This window comes from Carcharodon carcharias, chromosome 3, assembly GCF_017639515.1.
Source record: "Carcharodon carcharias isolate sCarCar2 chromosome 3, sCarCar2.pri, whole genome shotgun sequence".
Classification (NCBI taxonomy): Eukaryota; Metazoa; Chordata; class Chondrichthyes; order Lamniformes; family Lamnidae; genus Carcharodon; species Carcharodon carcharias.
Genome location: NC_054469.1, coordinates 153888466 through 153909006, shown reverse-complemented (window position 1 = coordinate 153909006; position 20541 = coordinate 153888466). Strand labels below are relative to the sequence as shown.

Below are 20541 nucleotides of genomic sequence, written 5' to 3'. Positions count from 1 at the left end.
GTTCTGATTAAAGACACAAATGTCGTTTTATCATAACATGTTATTTGTGCCCTCAGACCAAGTCTACTTAATGCAGCAGTTCACCAGTTATGGCCTGATTTATTAAAGGCTGTGGCTATTGATAGCTGCAACATGAATCAGTATGCTGGGTATTGATGGAACATGAGCATTTTTGGATAATGAGACTGAGAGTGCAAGTTGAAATTCAAATTTTAACCAAATATCAAGTTATCATCAAGATGCACCATTATAGAGTCATAGAGGTCTACAGCACAGAAAAAGGCCTTTCGGTTCATCAAGTCTGTGCCGGTCAAACAAGTACCTAACTATTCTAATACCATTTTCCAGCACTAGGCCCAAAGCCTTGTATGTCATGGCATCGCAAGTGCACATCCAAATACTTCTCAAATGTTATAAAGGTTTCTGCCTCCACTACCCTTTCAGGCAGTGAGTTGCAGATTCCCACCACCTTCTGGGTGAAAAAATTCTTCCTCACATCCCCTCTAAACCTCTTACCTCTTACCTTAAATCTATACCCCTGGTTATTGATCCCTCCACCATGAGGAAAAGTTCCTTCCTGTCTATCCTATCTATGCCCCTCATAATTTTATACACATCAGCCATGTTCCCCCTCAATCTCCTCTGCTCCAGTCTATCCAATCTCTCTTCATAACTAAAACTCTCCAGCCCAGGCAACATCCTGGTAAATCTCCTCTGCACTCTCTCTGGCGCAGTCACATCCTTCCTATAATGCAGATTCCTGACTGCGCGCAATACTTTAGCTGTGGCCTAACCAGCATTTTATACAGTTCCAGCATAACATGCTCTTATATTCTATGCCTCAGCTAATAAAGGCAAGTATCCCTTTTGCCTTCTTAACCACCTTATCTACCTGTCCCATCACCTTAAGGGACAGGTGGACATGCACACCAAGGCCCCTCTGATTCTCGGTGCTTCCCAGGGTCCTACCATTCAACATGTATTCCCGTGCCTTGTTTGTTCTGCAAATTCCATTTGCCACTGATCAGCCCAATTGACCAGCCCATCTATATCCTCCTGTATTCTAAGGCTATCCTCCCCACTATTTACCACCCCACCAATTTTTGTTCATCCGCAAACTTACTGATCAGCCCTCCTACATTCAAGTCTAAATCGTTTATATATACCACAAACAGCAAGGGACCAAACACCGATCCCTGTGGAACCCCACTGGACACAGGCATCCAGTCACAAAAATACCCCTCGACCATCACCCTCTGCATCCTGCCACTCAGTGAATTCTTGATCCAATTTGCCAAATTGCCTTGGATCCCATGGGCTCTTATCTTCGTTATCAGTCTCCCATGTGGGACCTTATCAAAAGCCTTGCTGAAGTCCAAGTAGACTACATCAAACGCATTGCCCTCATCTACACACCTGGTCACCTCTTCAAAAAATTCAATCAAATTGATCAGACATGACCTCCCCTTAATAAAACCATGCTGACTGTCCTTGATTAATCTCTGCCTCTCCAAGTCTAGATTAACTCTTACCCATCAGAATTGCTTCCAATAGTTTCCCCACTACTGAGGTTAGACTGACAGGCCTGTAGTTCCTTGGTATATCCCTTCCTCCCTTCTTGAATAATGGTACCACATTGGCTGTCCCCCAGTCCTCTGGCACCTCTCCTGTAGCCAGAGAGGTATTGAAAATTATTGCCAGCGCCCCTGCTATCTCCTCCCTTGCCTCACTCAACAGCCTGGGATACATTTCATCTGGGCCTGAAGATTTATCTACTTTTAAGCCTGCCAGCCCACTCAGAACCTCATCCCTTTCTATGCTAATTTCTTTAATTATATCACAGTCCTTCTGCCTGATTTCCTTACTCATGTTATCCCTCTCACTTGTGAACACCAACACAAAGTATTTTAAGGTTTCTAACCTTGACTGAACTTTGTTTTAGGAATGGGGGAATATATGGAGGACAGGTAGTTTCCTTGAAAAAAAATGAGGTGAAATCTAGCCAATGCAGGCCTTGCACACATCTTGAATGATTGGTGGAACAGCAGCTAAAGCCCTGGAGCAGTGTGCCCACCTGGAGCAGTGTACTTGGGTTGAGGCAACCTAAAGATGCTTTAAAAATGTCTACAAATTGGTGCAAAAATCTCAAACTGGCAAGTTGATTCAGTTAAGTACTTGTACAATCCCCATTCATGTACTTCATGCACTTCCAAAAATTACATTCTGATGAATTTTTTATTAATTTCAGTTGTGTTTCAGGGTGGAATTTTCCACTCTCGTTGGCAGCAGGCGTGTTTGGCAGGTAAGCAGACAATATGGTGAGAAACCCCAAATCTTTTGCAATCGCCCACTCCTGATGTAAATGGCGAGCCACGTTTTCCACCACTGCACATCAGGAACCTAATTTCAATACTTTAGCATCTCATTATAAGCCCTGCTCGCCGGAATCATCTCCCCACACTGGATCATCCAGGTTGTTTTACAACTGTACGTAAGCGACATGTTCCTGCCAAGCTGCACTACGAACAGAATCTCAAGGTTTGTTTGCCTGCCTTGGTTCGGGCAACATTCGCGGCCATCAGCTCCAGGCTTCGCAGGCAGCACCACTTCGCTTTTAGGGGAGCTCACAGGCTGGTCTCTACCTACCAGACCAGCCGTAAAGTGGGGGTGGCTTTTCAATGGCTGCAGGGCTAGGGCTTGCTTGGAGAAATGGGAGAAGTGGCATCAGGTAAGAGAAGGGGCTGAGGGCTGCAATGGGGTAGGTGGGTATCCCAGGGTGTGTGTGGGAGCACATGTTGATCTGTGTAAGTGGCCTCAGGATTGTAAGGGCTGAGGAGGCAGTCTCCAGAGGAGATGAGGCCAGATGGAGATGGGAGGGTGCGTGTGAGAGAGTGTGTGGTAATGTCCCTTGAGCTGGCAGTGAGTCAGATGCCAGTGAAGGTGTGAGATGCCTTGTCAGTGTGTGACTTTAGAGTAATGAGATGGTTGCCTTAACATTGCAGCACGGATGAAATCATTCATCATCTTTCTGAATTAGATGGCCAACCTCTTCTGTGCAGCCTTGACACTGACCACCACAGCCACTGCCTCCCAAACCGGAATAGTGAGATTTCTGGACCTTCTGTGGCGAGAGTGGGGGTGGAGGACATCATGACAGGCCTCCAAAAGGCATTCCAGTGACGGGTCACTGAACTCTTCTTGGTTTTCAGAGCCTTGCCTTCACTGGAGTAGTCCTGGGCTGCGAGCATTGAGAACTGTGTGCACTGCTCCAGTTTAGATATGGCACCCAGAGTGAGGAAATGGTGAGGTAATGGTGTGGCGAGCAAGTCAGAGGACGCACTCCAATGAGACAGCGTGTTTCCTGTGTCTGCATAACTAATGAGGCTGGAAGCCATTGCAGCCGGTGGGTAAAATGTTGTTTTTCACATCCGCTACCATACTTAGTGCCATTCTGGGATGATTCCGGCCTCTTTGTTAAACTGGTTTCTTACACAATTTATCTGTGAATTTGTAAAAGAAGTGTCAGGCTTGACTCAATTTAGGCCAAAGTAGTTTAAACCACAATCAGTGTAAATGCGTACTGTGCAAGTTTTAATCTTTCAGTTTGGTATGTTATGTATGATGGTACAAAGTTTAGGAAGATCAACCAGAGACCAATGATTTTTATAAGTTACAATTGAGTTTAAATTAGGTAAATTTATCCAGACAAGCACTTAAAGTAAAGCATGCCAGGAATTTTGCCACTTATAAAATATTTTATAGATTGTAACAATCAACATTCCAATCAACCTTGGTGTATTTCTTGCCCCTTCCTTACTGAACTCTGATTGAGGAATAATGCATAAGCCACCTCCAATTTTTAACCTCTTAAATAGTAGTGTGAAATTGGTGCAACCTGGCTATGAAAAAGGCTTAGTAAACATTTGTAATTACAATCAATTTAAGTAACTTTTTAAAAAAATTATTCCTGCCCAAATTGATCAGTATCCTTTCTCAGGACAAAATTAGTTGAAAGATTCAAGATTAATACCTTAATTTTCAACATTTCTACTACCCACTTTTCTTTCAGTTTTGAAATTCTCATTTGAGTGCGTTTTAGTAAAAGTTCTCCTGAAAAGAAATCAGCGCAGTTTCTACCATTACCCATAGAATATTAATTAGGTTTTTAAAAAGCTAGAGTGGTTGATATCCATGAAGTTGCCTTATTTACATGAAATTTATTTCTCATAAGCACTGTTGGATTCATTATTAATTTTCTGCATTGGCTCTTTGTATGATGAATATAGTAACTTAATTCTGTTTTTGTATTAAATCAAATTAATCTGTTCTGGTCTTTCATTCTATTTCAAATTAGTCTTCAGTTTTGTAATAAGCTTTATGCATGCTGCGATAAGTTAAAATAGAAAACACCATTCAAGCCATACCAAACAGGCAGATATTATTATTTGTTAATTTAAAAGCGAGATCAGAAATATCCTTTTCTACTTGACTGGAGAGATGATTTAGTTTGAATATCTTCTTGTTCTTCATCAGGTGAGAATTAATGCACTTGGAGTATTAGATATTCAGTGATGTTAACTGAACCTTGATCAATCTAGAAGCTATGATTGTTGTGGCATTGTAAATGTCAAATAGCTTCTGCTATGTAGTATGTAATAATCGTCCCATGTGTTAGTACCATTCAGGCCAGCAGTAATTCTTTTCAATTGTGTTTCTTCAGTAAGTGCCAAGTTACTTTTAAATTAGCAGGTAAACTTTTTTTTTAAAAATATTCTGGAGCTTCATTGTTAATTTATTGTTAATTTAAATCTTTTCATCAAACATCCAGCATTTGGAGACATGGAAGATAATAACATAAACTTTTATTTTTTAACTTTGGTTTTCAATCTCTAACTAGCTACAGTATAGCGATTAACAGTTGATCTCTAAATAAATGGTATGCACTGTAAATGAATAACTCCCTATTTGTTTAACCATAAGTACATTTCCACTGTTATTGACTTGTTCCATGTTTCATTATCAAGTGATTCCCAAGATTTTAGTGTAGTAATAGGAATATTGTGCTGAAATTTTTTTGTGACCTGTTTAAATGCAATTTGATAGCATTGACAGTAGCAGTACAAACTTTCTCAGATAAGACAATGTTGAAATATATAACTTGATGGTAACACACAGCCAAAGTTATGAACAGTAATATTTATTCATCTATCATTGCAAACAACATTTTGGTGAATGAAGTGTCAATGTGCTTTTATATGGGGAACATCAAATACCAAATGGAAGCATTTTACATTAAACAAGTACCTAAATTATTTGCAGAATTTGATATTATGAATAAACTTTCATTCGATATACTTTATTTCTTTCTCTCTTGTATTATTAAATTTCATGTTGATGCATCAGTAGCATAAAAAGACATTAGGTAAATTTCTAATCATGAGCAGTTATGATTTTGTTTATTAATAAAATATATAAAATATTCTAAATAAAATAAATCTGTTCTGCCATGTGATATTTCATTGAGATGCCCCTAGCCTCTTGACTACTGATTACCATTTGTTAATGAGCTTGTTTTACAATGATTGTTCCTAAGCCACCATCTGATGGATTAAGCAAACCCGTAATAGAGAAGTGAAATGAGTAATTAAAGCAGCAGGGCGTTTATATGCTGCAGCATGCAACCTTTTTTTTAGGAGACATTGATTATTATTTTCCTTTTATAGCTTGGAGCCATTTTATCATGTTTTAATGATCTGAAGCTCATTGGGTGACCAGCTTCTATATAGTTTTGGTTATGTACCAACAAGCAGTGCCTTCTGGAGCTAAAGAGTGAATGCATTGTGTCTTGAGCCTTGTTTGGTGATGCAAGCACAGCCCCTACAATCAAGACTGAGGAGGAGGTCCAGTTCCATTTAACAAGCAAAGGGACCTCCTGTCGTGTGGAGGTTTTGCTATAAAGAGCTTTCAAAAGACAGGATCATTACTGCAGTTTTCACAGCATTTGGATGTCACTGATGGGAATAAGAATTAAGTTATTAGTTCAAGAACAGACTGCATTTAGAGATTCTCCAATCCCATTTTTGAAATAGCTGTTAATTTAGTTTAAAACTGGTATGTCGTTTTAAGGGCCTGTGTAACACAATATATCAAACATTCTAAGCGTACAGTGATATTTCCAGGAGCCGGCACTTTTGGGATATCTGCTTTCATTCTGATAAACCACCTATTTAAGGTGGAAAGCTTAATCAGCAGCAAATGAATGTATAAGAACAATGTGGCTACTGCCAGGCTGATCTACAAAGCCATTTGGTACTCGATCCCTGTCAGTGATGTAACAGAGATTAGCCATTCACTAGTACTGTCCTATCCCTCAATGTGTAAAATTGGTAGTGGTGGGACAGGAGTTCAGTCTTTTTTTAGCTTTCACCCAGACTCCAGTCTTTTCTCAGCGATAGAGGAGACAATATCAGTCCACACGTAAAATCATAACATTGATGTAAATCGGCTAGGCAAGGCTGCCAATAAATTGCAGGTAGCCATCATGTTCTTTGGCAGTCTCTGCCTTGGCAAAGCAATAGATTATGGTGGAGGGAAAAAGCAAAATGTAAAGAATGTGTGGTTTCTTGGGTATTCACAAACCACTAAAAAGATAGCTTTATGCAGGTTTTTTAAATGCACTGCCTATTTGGCTCCATTTGCTGCTATTGATAAGATTTCAAATGTAAGAAAGAAAGCCTTGAATATATAGGAGCTTTGATGACTTCAGAACGCCCAGTGCTTTACAGCAAATTAAATACTTTTGGGCCAGGATTTCCAGGTCGGCGAGCTGGGAGCAGAGCCCACTTGCCAATGCGGGATGACGTCGGGCGGAACTCCCAACATCACCCGCCTCATTTCAATTTTCAGGTTGGTGGGGGCTCAGCCGAATCAGCTGTGCGCCCGCCGACCTGTCAATGGTCTATTGAGGCCGTTGACAAAGTAATTAACGTAATTAGTGGACCTGCCCGTCCAACCTTAAGGTTGACGGGCAGGCCACGAGCCCTGACGGGCATTGGAAAAAGCACGAAACCTAATCCACCGGCGGGATGAGGTTTCATGTAGGTTTTTTAAAATTTAATACAAGTGTAACTAAAAGTAATGAACATGTCCCAACTCTTGTGGCAGTGTCACAAGAGGGGGCATGTCAAGGAAATTATTTTTTTTTCTGTTTTTAACATTTTCTAATTTGGTGCCGATCTCCCTGAGGCAGCACTTAGCCTCAGGGAGCTGAGTGGGCTCTTTCGCACACACTCGCGAAAGAGTGCACTCTCGGCTTAAGGAATCCCCCCACTCACATGAGGAGCGCATATCACTTCCGTGCGGATGTCATGCTTGGTGGGCCTTAATTGGCTTACCCACGTAAAATGGCGGTGCGGTGCCGATCGGAGGCGTGCCTCCACGCACCCACTCCTGAACTCACCCCCCTAGCAGGGGTAAAAATTCTGCCCTTGGAGTGTAGTCACTGTAATGTAGCTATTTAATGTAGTTCTTAACCCCAAATGTTTTAACCCCAATGAATTCATATGTCATTGAAGTAGGTATCTTCCTAGTATTGGAAGATTTCGGCATCAAAATGGAATGTTTTTAAGCTTGAGACTGCTGTAAGTGAGATCTATATGAGGCCAGTATATTTCTTTAATTGTACTGAAGTATGCCCTTTATTTTTAAAGTGCAAATTATGTCCACTATTACAGTTTGCTATGTAGAACTTTAAGTGCTACTATGATCAGCATTTTTTTTCTCCCACGCTGTTGTGATTAGCAAATCAAGCAATATGACCCTAAAGTTTGTTTTTAGATTTGTGTGGCTACTTAGCCACTGCAACTGTAGTGCCCTTTTTGAAAGGCGTAATAATGAGAGTTGAAACAATTAGTTGAATTTGACTTGAGATCCAAAATGAAAATAGTTCATGTTTGATAGGAGGCAGTTGCTATATTCTGTCTGAAAGTTCTAGAAAGTATAAGTAATCTAAATTTTAAAAAAATATATATTTTTTGCCTTTGAGCTTCATAGATCAGCTTTTGTGTTTATATTTGTTTATAATTATCAATTATTAATGAGGTATTCCAGGGGCACTTTTTAAAGATACAAGTCTTGAAGCAGCATTTGTGCTTTTCAGTATTTAATGATGATGTATGTACTTTTACCTTCAATGTTAGTTGGGTTTTTTGTTTTACAAACTGTTGCTGTCTTTGCCCCTGATGTGTTGTGATGCTTAGTCTCTGTTCCATCCCATGAGTTGAACTTGCCATGCTGAGTTCAAGGCTGGTTTAACATGTCTTAAAGTGAAAGTTATGTTTGTTGTTATGCAGCTTGATATATAAATACCTTTCTGGAATAATTTTATAGAATATATGTTCCCTTAATTGTTGGAATTCATAACGAGGACAAGTGTCTTCCAAACCCTGCCATGTCTATGTAACCCAAATTCCTCTGTGTGTATTCATGTGTTCATTTTGGTTGCCATTTTAGATCTGACCCCCAACACCTCTATCCCTTTTATCACACTGATTTCTCTCTGGGCCCTTGTCTCCTGTCTTCTCACCTCCCTGTCACTCTGTCATGTCATGTTTCATTTCTCTGTTCTTGGGTACTTTGTCCCACTTAATCTCTATCCCAACCTATCATTACTCCTCTGCCTTCCTACTCTCCTGCTGCTGATCCAACCTTGAATGCTCCCTGGTTGAACCTATGGTTGCCCTCTGTGCCTCTCAAGGCATTCTCCAAAGTGCCCATGCAGGAAGCCATCTTTGTTTCCTTATGAACTGCAACCCAAACTGTCCCATCCTCCTCTCGTTGACCTTCCCACCCAACTCATTCTTCTAACTTTCTTCCCACCTCACTCAAACCACCCCCAGTGTTGCCTTGGACTTTGTTGCTCAACAGACGATCTTGTTTCTGCAGTTTCCTCAAGAATGTTCATCCACTTGTGAATAAAGCCTTTATGATGTGGGTGATCATATTGACATCCTGTCACTGAATGAAATATGGCTCATGGGTGGCAACACCTTTTATTTATTGAATCCTCCCTGCACTTCCCACCTTCAGCCCTGACTGAAATTGCTGCAATGGAAGCTGTGGTCCTTAACATTGAAATACAGTTTGTTCTCTTTGCAGTTCCTCTGCCATTGTTTCTTCCTTCAAATACCTCACTTTGTTCCACCTCTCTCATTTCTCCTTTAAAATCCTTGTTCTCTTACACCCCCATACCTGCCCAAGCCCCACCACCAGTTTCTAACAGAGATGTTTGTCACTCCTTTCCTCCTCCAGCCTCCCCATCTGACCAATTCCTCAACTTCCTTCATTTCAATATCCATCTCAATTCACCTACCCTCTCCTAATTTTACTGTCCTCTCTTAACCACTTCCTCCGTTAATTGCTCCTTCAGAAAGCCAGCACAGACACGACAGGCCAAATGGCTTCCTGTGCTGTGACAATTCTGCGTTAGTAACTTTCCTACCCATATGTGCGGCTACCCTCTCAATCCTGACATTTCATGCACCCTCTATACCCTCATGGTCTCGATCACAGGTGAGGCCATCTCTGATCACTTTTGTATTCCTCTCCACTCACACCCCTTCCCCTTCCACCTTCACTCAAAGTCCACTCCTGGAAAAAGCCTTTCCCAAGTCACTAGCAAGCTCCCAACTGTCTAGCTTTTGGTCCTTAATTTTTTCACATTTACCTCACTCCACCTTTGAAGCCTTTGTAGCCAGCAAAATTCTAACTCTCTTTCACTTTGGTTGTACCCCTAATGTGGCCCTGCCTCTTCACCCTGCCCTGTTCAAGAGGCACAGACTAAACACAAGTGCCACAAAACTGGCTTAGCCATCCATCACTAGATCTGGCAAACATTGTGAGTTTGTGCTGTCTTCTGCTGAAACTATTCAGTATTCCAAGACCGTCCTGAATACAAAGATAACCACTGGCTTCTTTGCTCCATTCCAAACTGTCTCCTTAAACCCCTCTCCTCCGACCCCTGTCCCGTACCTTCAACGACAAGTGCAAGGAGTTTATGGACTTCTTTGTCACTAAAATTGAGACCAATTGTCTAACTAACTCCCCTACATGCCCCTTCCCCTTAGCCACCAAGCCAAGCATCTGCCCCAGCACCTTTCTCCAGTTTCACTCCTATCTTTCCTCATGCTACTTCCAACCTCCATGAGCTCTAACTTGACTAAAACTTCTGCCATATTTATCCTGTGTTTCATCTATCACTCTCTCCCTTACTGAACTGCATCCTGTCCCTGTCACTTTAAAAGCTGCACCCCTATCTTTAGAAATCCTTATCTCAACCGATCTCTGCCCTCAAATACTGTTCTTCTGATTTCCATATGCTTCAGTCCTCCCACTTTGCCGCATCATTGGTGGCAGACCCTTCTGCTGCCTGGATGTTATTGTTGGTAATGCCCTCTCTTAGCTCCTCTTTATAGTCTGTTTAAAAACTTTGTCAAAGCCCATCTCTGTGGTCAAACTTATTGTCTTCATTCTTTGTTTAGTATTTTTTTTTCTTGCCTATTTGTGAAATACCAGTTTCTATATTAAAGCTATAGCTGTCATAATATAGCTAGAGAAAGCTTTTCTTAATGCCTTTCTGTTTTTGTTGCTTCTTTAGTTCCAAGTTTGACTTAATCTTTCATCCAAGTTTGTTTGTGCTGCCACTCTTGTTATGTTTAACTGAATTTTGTCATGGATGTTACTGCATGTTGTGCATCAAATATACTGGCATGTATCACAATTTTTTGATTCTCTCTGCAATCTTAACCTTTTGCTCCAATGATTGTAAATTTTAAAATGTAGCTCTAGTGTGCAGGAAGGAAACGAGTAAGTGGTGGTCTTTTTGCACTGCTGTAACTGCTTTCGTTCCTGTGACTTGTGAAACCACTTCACCAAACTCGAGAACTAATGTTTGGGTCTGCAAATGATCAGTACCCAGATTCTGACTCTGGGCACAAACATAACTTAAGAGTTATTCTGTTTCCGGGAAGCTGCTGTGATGTCAGAGCCCACCAGTCTCTTTTCTGTTGTCACTGTTTTGAAATCATATTAAATATTTCCTGTGTTTAGGCTAAAGAGCATAGATGGGCAAGAATTGTTTATTTCAAATCAAGGACACACTAGAATTGAATCATCATTCCTAAATGTGGCCGAGCAGTTTCATCAGCAGCTCAAAGCAATTGCCAACAAATTTCTGCCTCAGGCAACCTTCTTGGCTACACCTTCAGGCTTACCCCAGTGGCTTAGGGTGTTCAATCCTGAGCCAAGCTTTCTGCCTCATCAGTCACGACAAGGCTGCCAGTTGCCACACTTGGAACATCATTCACTTAGTGCCCTTCCTAAACTTTTCTGCTGCTGAAAATGTTACTGTGCCTTAACTAACCTTGAAGATCTAAAATACACTCTTGTCAGCTGCTATCCTTCACATGCATAAAATCTTAGGCATAAAGGTCCTGTGCTCTCATTGTTGCCTAAATTCCAACACAACCATCCTTGTCTACTTCTATTGGGTCCTGTGCCCCAGTGAATCAATTTCAAGGTCCTTGTTTTAAATTCCACCCTGCACATTTGAATAATTTTTCCAACCACACAACTTCTCCTACTGTTCCTTAAAAACAACATTTTACAAACCTGTTCTTTGATTGTGCCTACTGTCGTCTTCTATATTCCTTTACTTAATGCTTGGTGTTCACCTCTCCCCCTTGTGAAAGCACATCTGTGAATTTACATGAGAAGTACTAAATGATTTGTGGATGTACAAATCCACTACATCTTCCTCTTTTCACTCGTACAGCACTACAATTTAGGATCAAAGGAAATGTAGTTAATATAATGTTATTGACGGACTTGAACTTCTAGTAGTTTTGCTCGATCTCCAAGATTTCAATATGATCTAATAGATACAAAACTTTGATTTACTGTTGCATTCTTTATTCACTTTCACACTCTGCCAGATTATTTTAGTAAACCAGACGAATAGTGCATTTGCTGGAGGATCTGGTCCCCTCTTAGTACAAGAAGTAGAATATAAAGTTTTACCTTATAAAAGAAAAGGATTTTTCCCTCCAATGTAAATAATTTATTGCTGATATTTTTATGCTGCCATTGCCATGCAGGAAATTAATTCTTGTCAAGTTGTTGTCTTGCATGTGAAATATTTCACACATTTGAAGTAACATGTAAATTGTGTACTTTTCTGGACCATGTATGCTAAGTATTGTATTTTAAGTTAGGGATTTGTGTATTTTTGCTATTAAATTTAAGAGTTTCTAAAAATCAAATGGCTCAGCTGATGATGTGCTTGCAGCTCAGTTTTGGGGAGTAATATCGTCAGGTATTGATGAAGCCTCAAGTGAAAAATGGCAAACTTATTCCAAGAACTATGCATAGTTTCACTATTTTACAGTGTAATTAAGAAGCCTGTAAGTAGCATTAAATGACACTAGGGGGCAATAGAATTGAAGCATGTTCCTCATCCTTTTGCCCGGTGTGAGAACTTTATCCTTTGGAGCACTTACTGAATTGAGTTTCCTTTTGTGTGTAATTTTAGTAGAAAACTATTATACAGTAAAACCTATATTGGCTGCTAATCTTTACTTTCCTCTATCCCATTGAAAATGAGAAAAGAAAAGCAAATTTTGCTGACATATTATTTCCTGAGGTTGATGGCCCTTTGGTATCTCGAAGTTGCCATCCTTCATGTGCGAGTCTAGGCAGCGAGTGAGGATTAGAGTTATGGTTGGGTACTCTTGCAGAAGCTTTTCTCCTGGTGGGTTGAATTCTATGGACCCATTGAGGGAAAGTATTGATCGCTCAAATTACCTCCCTTTCTTCCAGGCTTTATAGTGTGGTAAGGTCAATGAAGTGAGGTGACGAGCAAAAGAAACTTTAGAAAATTGGCAAGAAAGTTGGCTTGCTCTGTTTGTTGCTCCTCCATCTGTTTCCATGCCAGGGGCCGAGAATAGGTTGCCTGTCTGCCTTGTTTAGGTTAATTTGGATGAGGGTAGGAGAAGCATAAGGAGAAAGGAAGCAAGAAGAATAATTTAGTAAATGACACGGAAACTACAGGATTTGTTAAAGTTTTTTTATTAATCAGGATTGACAGCAATTAATTTGCTCAAGTTTAAATTGGATTAGCATGCAGTGTGTAATCTTGGTAATTGGTTTCCAGTCTTGCTACATCTTCCCAGCAAACAAATTATCAGATTACTGAAAAAATCTAATTAAAATCTTCTTGTTAAACAAGTGACAAAACATTGGTAATAGCTAATTTAAGGCTTAAAATCTACTGTTGGCATATGTAAAGTATTAAATAGGTCATTAAAATATGCAATATTGTCTTTCTGAGTATGGAAATTGAATCAGACTGGTAAATCATTGCTAGTGCACATACTTGCACAAATATTGCACTGGAACAAAAATGCTAAAGCAATGATGGTAAAGGTACATTTATTTAATTATTCTTGTTAATTCAAAGTTGTTTTTTGCTTGAAACATCATTTGAATTATTCAGTAGTTCAAGTTAAGTAATGTTGATAAAACAGTGCAGGAGGCTTTTTTTTTACACAATCCCAATTTATGTTAGCAGACAATTCAAATTATGTAAACTCTGTGCTTATGAGCTGTGACTTGTGACTTTCTAACTGACCACATAAATTGACTTAATGCATTTCCCAGCAAAATAATAGAGAATTGAAAATGCCTAAAGTATAAAGCTTAGTGCAGGTTTTGCATTTGATTGAACTAATATTAAAATGAATTTATGTATTTTCATTTATTAAAACATACAAAAACGTACCAGATTCTTTAAGCGAGGAAGTTGGTGAGGACTATAGGGGATGTTGCTGTGGGGCTGCCATTGTTGCTGGGAAGTCCCTCCATGGGCCACAGAGTCCACAATTAGGAGGGTCCTCTCCTCCCGAGCCCACAGGGAGGCTGACAGAGATTACCAGATAGTCTCCCCATGCGGTGGAGGGCCACCCATTACTGGTAAATTGCAGCGGTGGTGAGAAGAGACTCTTATATGGCATGTGAGTGGCACCATTGATCTCTGAGCAGAGGGCCCAGCTGCTGGCAGAATGCCATTGCAGCAGGAAGGCGAAGCACACTCCAGCCCCCATGCTCTCTCCCAATTTTTCGGTCCTCTCCGCGCCCCAGCTTCCTATCCCACTCCTGCAGGCCCCATAAAACTTGATCCAAAGTTCGCAGTGTTCACTGTAAAAGGGATAGAGAAAATAATTAATTCATCTGAGTATTGCTGAAAGGAGAGACATGTCTAAGCTTCTCGTCTTGCACTCATCCGGACACTCGCAAGAATACCAATGTAAGGGGAAAACTCTATGTGAAGCGACTGCTAATTGTTTGGCAAGTGGCTTTGCCATGGGGAATGTACCACTGAAGGTGAATGACAGTTAACTGCCAAGCATTGTTTGAAATTTAAACCAGGCAGCTTGGCCCTGATTGGTCAAGGCATTGCCCTATAAGTCATCATCACTGGTGCACTCTCCATGGCAACACCACTTGCCACCAGCCATCACTCTCTTCACGTACAGTATAAAATGTTATTTTCCCTTTACACTAGTATTCTTGTGAGTGTCCTGGTGAGTGCAAGATGAAAAGTTTAGACATGTCTTTTTTCAGAAATACTAGTTCTGTACTACCAAACAACTTTTTCATTAGAAAACTGCTCAGTATCTATTTACAGTTTGTTTGTTTGTTTTAGCGGTTGGACAGTCAACAACAGCAACTTGTATTTATATAGTTTATATCTTTAAAGTAGTAAAACATCCCAAGGGGCTTCATGGAAGCGATATCAATCTTTGTTTGGTAATAAGCATGGGGAGATATTAGGGCAGACAACCAAAAGCTTGCTCAAAGAAATAGGTTTTAAGGAAGGTGTTAAAAGTGGCAAATTGTTTAGGGAGGGAATCTTAGAGTTAAGGATGAAATCAGTGCGATAGTGAGAGAGGATATTGGTTCAGAAAATCTAGATCAGTCTGGGTGAAGCTAAGAAGCAACAAAGGGCATAAAACATTACTGGTAGTTGTCTATAGGCCTCCAAACAGTAGTGATAAGATACAGAGTGGCATTAAACAGGAAATTAGAGATGCATGTAACAAGGGTACTACAGTAATTATGGGTGACTTTAATCTATATATAGATTGGGCAAACCAAATTAGAAATAATACGACAGTAAATGAATTCCTGGAGCAAGTACGAGATGGTTTTTAGACCAGTATGTTGAGGAGCCGACTAGGGAACAGGCTAACCTAGATTTGGTATATTGCAATGAGAAGGGTTTAATTAATAATCTTGTTGTGCAGGGTCCCTTAGGGAACAGTGACCATAACATGATAGAATTCTTCATTAGGATGGAAAATGAAGTAGTCCGATCTGAAACTGGGGTCCTAAATCTTAACGAAGGAAACTACAAAGGTATGAGACATGAGTTGGCTAAGATAAATTGGGGAACTTCATTAAAAGGTAGACAATAGCTAATATTTAAGGAATGAACAGATGCATTGCAATTGTTATACATTCCTTTCTGGCACAAATACACAGCAGGAAAAGTGGCCCAACTGTGGCTAACAAAGGACATTAAAGATAGTATTAGATTGAAAGAGGAGTCATATAAAGTTGCTAGAACAAGTAGTAAGCCTGAGATAAAAACAAAAAAACTGCGGATGCTGGAAATCCAAAACAAAAACAGAATTACCTGGAAAAACTCAGCAGGTCTGGCAGCATCGGCGGAGAAGAAAAGAGTTGACGTTTCGAGTCCTCATGACCCTTCGACAGAACTGTCGAAGGGTCATGAGGACTCGAAACGTCAACTCTTTTCTTCGCCGATGCTGCCAGACCTGCTGAGTTTTTCCAAGTAATTCTGTTTTTGTTTTAGTAAGCCTGAGGATTGGGAGCAATTTAGAATCCAGCAAACGAGGACCAAGAGATTGATTAAGAGGGGAAAAATAGAGAATGAAAGTAAACTTGTAAGGAACATAAAAGCAGATTGTAAAAGCTTCTATAAGTACGTAAAAAGAAAAAGATTAGTGAAGACAAATATAGGTCTCTTACAGTCTGAAAAGGGAGAATTTATAATAGAAAACAAGGAAATGGCAGAACAATTAAACAACTACTTTACTTCAGTCTTCACAGAGAAAGACACAATTAACTTTCCAGAAATACTAGGATACCAAGAGCCTAGTGAGAAGGAGGAATTGAAGGAAATTAGTATTACTAAAACAATAGTGCTAGAGAAATTAATGGAACTGAAAGCCGATAAATCCCCAGGGCCTGATAATCTACATCCCAGGGGACTGAAGGAGGTGGCCATGGAAATAGTGGATGCGTTGGTTGTCATCTTCCAAAATTCTATAGATCCTGGAACCGTCCCAGCAGACAGGAGGATGGCAAATGTAAAACCACTATTTAAAAAAGGAGGGAGGAAGAAAACAGCACATTACAGACCGGTTAGCCTAACCTCAATAGTAGGGAAAATGCTAGAGTATTATAAAGGATGTGATTACAGGACACTTGGAAAACATCAACAGGATTTGACAAACCTACAGGAATTCTTTTTGGACATAACTAGCAGAATTGATAAGGGAGAATCAATGGATGTGGTGTATTTGGATTTTCAGAAAGCTTTTGATAAAGTTCCACATAAGAGGTTAGTGTGTAAAATTAAAGCACATGGGATTGTGGGTAATATATTGGCATGGGTTGAGAATTGGTTAGCAGGCAGGAAACAGAGAGTAGGAGTAAATGTTTTTCTGTCGGACTGGCAGGCAGTGACTAGTTGGGTACCACCGGGATCAGTGCTTGGGCCCCAGCTATTCACAATATATATCAATGATTTGGGTGAGGGAACCAAATGTAATATTTCCAAGTTTGCTAATGACACGAAATTTGGTGGGAATGTGAGCAATGAGAAGGGTGTTAAGAGGCTTCAAGGCAATTTAGACAGGTTGAGCGAGTGGGCAAATACATGGCAGATGCAGTATAACATGGATAAGAGTGAAGTTATCCACTTTGGTAGGAAAAACAGAATGGCAGGGTATTAATTAAATGGTGCATTATTAGGAAACATTGATGTACAAAGGGACCTGGGTGTCCTTGTACACCAATCACTGAAAGCAAGCATCCAGGTGCAGCAAGCAGTTAAGAAGGCAAACGGTATGTTGACCTTCATTGCAAGAGGACTTGAGTACAGGAACAATGATGTCTTACTGCAGCTGTACAGGGCCTTGCTGAGACCACACCTGGAGTTCTGTGTGCAGTTTTGGTCTCCTTACCTAAGAAAGGATATACTTGCCATAGAGGGAGTGCAGCAAAGGTTCAGCAGGATGGCAGGATTGTCATATGAGGAGAAATTGGGCCGATTGGCCTCTATTCACTGGAGTTTAGAAGAATGGGAGGAGATCTCATCAAAACATATAAAATTCTGACAGGGATGGACAGACTGGATGCAAGGAGAATACTTCCTCTGGCTGGGAACCTAGAACAAAGGGTCACAGTCTCAGTATGCGGGGTAGACCATTTAGGACTGAGATGAGGAGAAACTTCTTCACTCAGAGGGTGGTGAACCTAAGGAATTCTCTACCACAGAAGGTTGCGGAGGCCAAGTCACTAAGTTTATTTAAGAAGGAAACAGATAGATAGATTCCTGGATTCTAAAGGTGTCATGCAGTATGGGAAGAGTGCAAGAGTACAGCATTGAGATAGAGGATCAGCCACGATCATACTGAATGGCGGAGCAGGCTCGAAGAGCCGAATGACCTAATCCTGTGCCTATTTTCAATGTTTCTGAATTGCTTATGAATAGTCACCCATCAAAAACATCTTCTTTGGCCAAAAGATATTAAATGAGCTCATAGTGCTTTCATTTCATCCCTGTTTTATCATATGATAGATTCAACATCCTTCTGCATTATACTGAAAAGAAAAAGCATTTGTAATAAGAATTTTCACATATTTGGAAACTGAGTTAATGTGGCTATTACCATTTGGAGTAAGTAATCTGAGTAATATTCTAGTATGCAACAATTGTTAAAATTTGAATTCCTTAATTTGGCATTTCAGAGCCAATTGCACTCCATTTTAGTACGTTTTGCAGTCTGAACTAAAAGTATCTTGGGAAGGCAACCTTACTTTAAGTCAAGTGTTTTCTGTCAGCACTTGTATATTTTTGTTTTAAGTTCATCTTCTGTGCGACTAAAAATTTCAAGTAAATCATGTCAGAATTCTTCAGTTTCCTCTTCCTTTCAGGAATAGGAGATTAACCTGAGCAGTAAGATTGTTTTGATCTATTCTAAGAATTTCCAGCATCAAAAGCGATTTGCAGAAACTGCTTGTTGGAATTAGTGCAGTTGCTTGTTTCACTGGGAAGGAAAATTAGTTCATTTATTAGATTGAGAAATTTGCCGACAAATTTTCAGATTTTTCTTGAATGGCTACTGCAGTTGTTCACAATACAAGTTCCAGAATTTTAAAATGTTAGACAGTTCACAAATTTATTTAAATAGCTTGATTGATAAAGGTAGAAGATGAAAAAAGAATTCCTGAAATACATAAGATTAAGCTGACTGAATTCCAGGAAGGTAGAATCCATTTGAGCAGATCCCAACATTTATACTATGATGCCTGCAAGATGATTTAGTCAATTAGAGAATTAAAGACTCCAAACTTGTGTGACACACAGAACACTGTTAATATTCCTAACATTAATTTGTTTTAATCATTTCTTTGACAAATCTGTTCCAAGGTGAATATTTTCATTTTACTGAGAGCAGTCTGAGTTTTTACTAGGATTTGAGTGGTGTATTGCTGGGTGGGTGCTGCCATGTCGATGGCTGTCACTGCTCAGAGTTTGGAGTATTGTACTTACTTTGTTTCCCATTTTCTTTTTCATTTTGATTTACTTTTGTTATGGCACAGCAGATGGTAAATGCTGAGCTATTCAAATCCCAGAGGGAAACTTGAAACAGCTGCCATAACTATTTCACAATTTGTATTTATTTCAAGATGCATGCCTTGAATTCAGTAATAATAAGACCACCGAGTCTTATAGGTTTCTTACAAAACTTAGTTAAACCTTTATTAATAAAAAAATGATTTTAAGCATGTACATAGGTATACAAATTACTACTATGATAACTCCTAGCTCCCCTAGTTAATCTAACTCCCAATTATACCTCCATTAAGGGAACAGTAAAACACAGATTTTAAAAGACTCAGGCAAAGTAACAAAGTAACTGAACAGTCAAATTCATAGTGGGTTTTCTTCACTTCAGTTTGTGTAGACAGCAGGTAGAGGCTTAGAGGCTGGAGGATTTTCACACTTGTTAGATTTTAGAATTCCTTCCTCTTACACATAACCTCATCTTCTTTATACAGGTTTCTTCCTTTTAACTGTAAATCTCATTGTCCTAATATGTCCTTTCAACTCTACTTTTCTAATAATAATCTTTCATAGTACCAATTTTAGCAGTAAGCTTTGGGAAAAATAAACACACTGTTTGGCTTCTTCTGGCTAACTGTAACATTTTACCACCTCTTTCAAAATTCAAATTACTCTGGTTCATCCAAAAATGCAAATTTTCCCTTTACACCTCATATTCTAAAACTCCAGCCATGTTTACCTTTTTAACATTTCAAACCTAGCTTCTCTTCTGGTACATCAAAGCCTTCAAGCCAGCTGTCTTTAATTCAATTAAATACACTCCTCACACACACACACACACACACACACACACACACACACACGCACACACACACACACATACACATACACAGGCACACACTATTCCTACCTTACAATAAATTCCAAAAACATTATGAAAATTATTATATTTTCCTGACACTTTCTTGTATTGTTTCCCATTGTTTATTTTCCCTTGTTCTTTTTACCTTTTACCATTTCCTTTCTTAATTTTCTGCCTTATCTGGCCACTTGGCAATACAGGTTATAAAGTTGTTCAATGTTGCTGAGCAGTATGGGTAAGTTCTAGTTCCATCATATTGAAACAGTTAAGTTTCAGCACTAACAAAATGACACATAAAGTGCATCAAGTCATGTCCAATTATAGTGATTTTCACCCCCTAGTGACCACTATGACAGCTATCTAATGCTTAGAAGGTTTTTGAAACCACAGTCTCCAGGTAATGTGGTATTGTTTGTTGCTGTGACTGAAGAATGTGGCAGTACTATAGCCAACCTCATGTTCTTAATTTAGGAACCTGTGTCGTAAAATAGCTAACCCAAACAGGTACTTTCCTTGAATTAATTATTGCCCAAATAAGGATTTAGTTCCCTTCTGGGTCAGTTTAGATGATGAAGAAGTCTACCCTGTCCTAATTTTAATACTTTATCAGTCATTTGATCAGTCAACCCCTTTAAGGGATCCAGCCATATCACAATGTGTGTATGTGTAAGATTAACATCTTAATTCACGTCTATAATAATATTCACAGGAATCAATGCATTATTAATTTTGACTGACTAAAACT

At 39.6% G+C, this 20541-nt stretch overlaps 1 protein-coding gene across 2 annotated transcripts in view; it reads left to right on the top strand.

The window, feature by feature from the left end:
- The window catches only part of cmc1 (C-x(9)-C motif containing 1), a 194255-nt gene that overhangs the window by 158523 nt on the left and 15191 nt on the right, over positions 1 to 20541 (top strand). The gene's annotated exons all lie outside the window — the stretch shown is intronic.